This window comes from Numida meleagris, chromosome 8 (genome assembly GCF_002078875.1).
Source record: "Numida meleagris isolate 19003 breed g44 Domestic line chromosome 8, NumMel1.0, whole genome shotgun sequence".
NCBI lineage: Eukaryota > Metazoa > Chordata > Aves > Galliformes > Numididae > Numida > Numida meleagris.
The window spans coordinates 373,718-375,310 of record NC_034416.1 but is presented as its reverse complement, the minus strand read 5'-3'; the positions used below and the strand labels follow the sequence as shown (position 1 = coordinate 375,310).

Genomic DNA, 1,593 nt, shown 5'->3' with positions numbered 1-1,593 from the left:
GCAGCAGCACCACCACAAACCCCATGGTGTGTGGGGACTCTGGCTGCCAGCAGCAATTTGTTCCCATCGCCCACCCCTGCTCTGTGCTGGATGCGCAATCTGTAGAGCCTTCATTTTGAGCCCAACCGCTTTTTAGGAGAAAATAATCCCACAGATGACTTCTGCTGATGGCTTTCCTCAGTTAAACAACTCTTATCAGCTTCCCAAAGTGCTGGAGCTGATGTTAATGTGCTGGAGAGGGCCACAGTGCAGCTTGCAGGACAAGGAGCAGCCCCGCCGGCTGCAGCAGGCGCAGTGCCCCATGCAGAGGGTGATGTCACCCCGGCCCCCTGCAGAACGGTCTGGGCGAGCTGGTTTCCTCCACGGAGACTGCATCAGTGAGCGGCCGAGGCACCGACCTGTGAACAGGCAGACAGGGCAGCTCCGCTGATCCCATACCAAATCCCAGCATGCCTGCCTTCTCTGCCACACAGTGGCAGTGGGAAACTTCTGGGACCTACCCCAAGTATTTGCTGGAGAGGGAACACCTGAACTTCAGAGAAGAGAGAGAAATGGAAAAAATATCTCCAAAATATTAGGTTTAAACTCAGTACTGTTCAAACACACATCCTCGTGCAGAACCATTGCTGAGAGCTGCTGCCCGGGCCCCTCCGTGAGCAGCAGTAACGCAGCCTGCTCTCGGCCGTCCGAAACGCGGAGGGACGACGACGTTCTGCAGCGGGTTCGGCAGATCGGAACTTCAGAGCTGAGGACGTTGGAGGCAGAGGGCACAGAACGCCCAGCACCAAGGTCAGCGCTGCCGGGAGGACAAACTGCCCCCGCACGAGGCAGAGGGGTTCCGCGGCCCCACGGGGCGTTGGAGAACCCCGTGATGGAGTCAGTACATAGCACACCGCCGCGGTGCTTCCAGACAGCGGCCCCGGACGGCCCCAGGGAGTCAGACCGCGAATCACGCTCCGTGCGCTGGCGGCCGGCGGGGGCTCCACGAGAAGCGGCCCCCGCAGAGCGGTCACTGACCCCGGGCTTCGGAGCCCCGACCGCTCCGCAAAGCGCCGCGCGGCTGGGATGGGTCCTCCCGGGTCCCGCCCTCGCCCTCAGCGGAGCCCACGCAGCGGACACGAGCGGACGCGAGCGGACCCGCCGCCCCACACCCCCGCTGCCCGCGGCGCTGCCCGCCCTGCCCGGGCGATGCGGAGGCGGCTCGGGGCGGCGGACGGTGCTGTGCATGGGCTGCGGATTTACATAGCTCCGCCGCATTCCCGCAGCGCCCGCCAATGGGAGGCGGCGGGGTGGGACGGGGCGGGCGCTGTGCGGTGCCCGGGGCGTTCTTCGCTTTGCTCCACGCGGCGCGGAGAGTTCTGCCCACGGAGCGCGCGGAGTTCGGCGCGTCCTGCCCGGCGCGTCCTACCTGCAGCGCTGCCCGCGGAGCCCGCGGAGCCCGCACCGCACCGCACCGCACGCCCTGCCCGGCTCTGCCCGCACCGGACACAGGTGAAGCGCGGGGTCCACGCACTCTCCCGCCCACCCGCGGCGGTTCCCCGTGCCCCGGTGCCGCTGCCGCCGGTGTCAGCGCCGCGCGGGGGCTTTTGCGGG

General features: G+C 66.7%; 1 protein-coding gene across 2 annotated transcripts in view; it reads left to right on the top strand.

Annotated features, from left to right (window-relative positions):
- Positions 386 to 1,593, top strand: part of EDA2R (ectodysplasin A2 receptor) — a 14,750-nt gene continuing 13,542 nt past the window's right edge. Inside the window, exon 1 of one of the 2 annotated variants that reach the window (XM_021406365.1) lies at positions 386 to 789. The gene's annotated coding sequence lies outside the window, so the exon portion shown is untranslated. Of the gene's footprint in view, positions 790 to 1,333; positions 1,492 to 1,593 lie in introns of those variants that run through there. The other variant, XM_021406364.1, reaches the window with a different exon arrangement.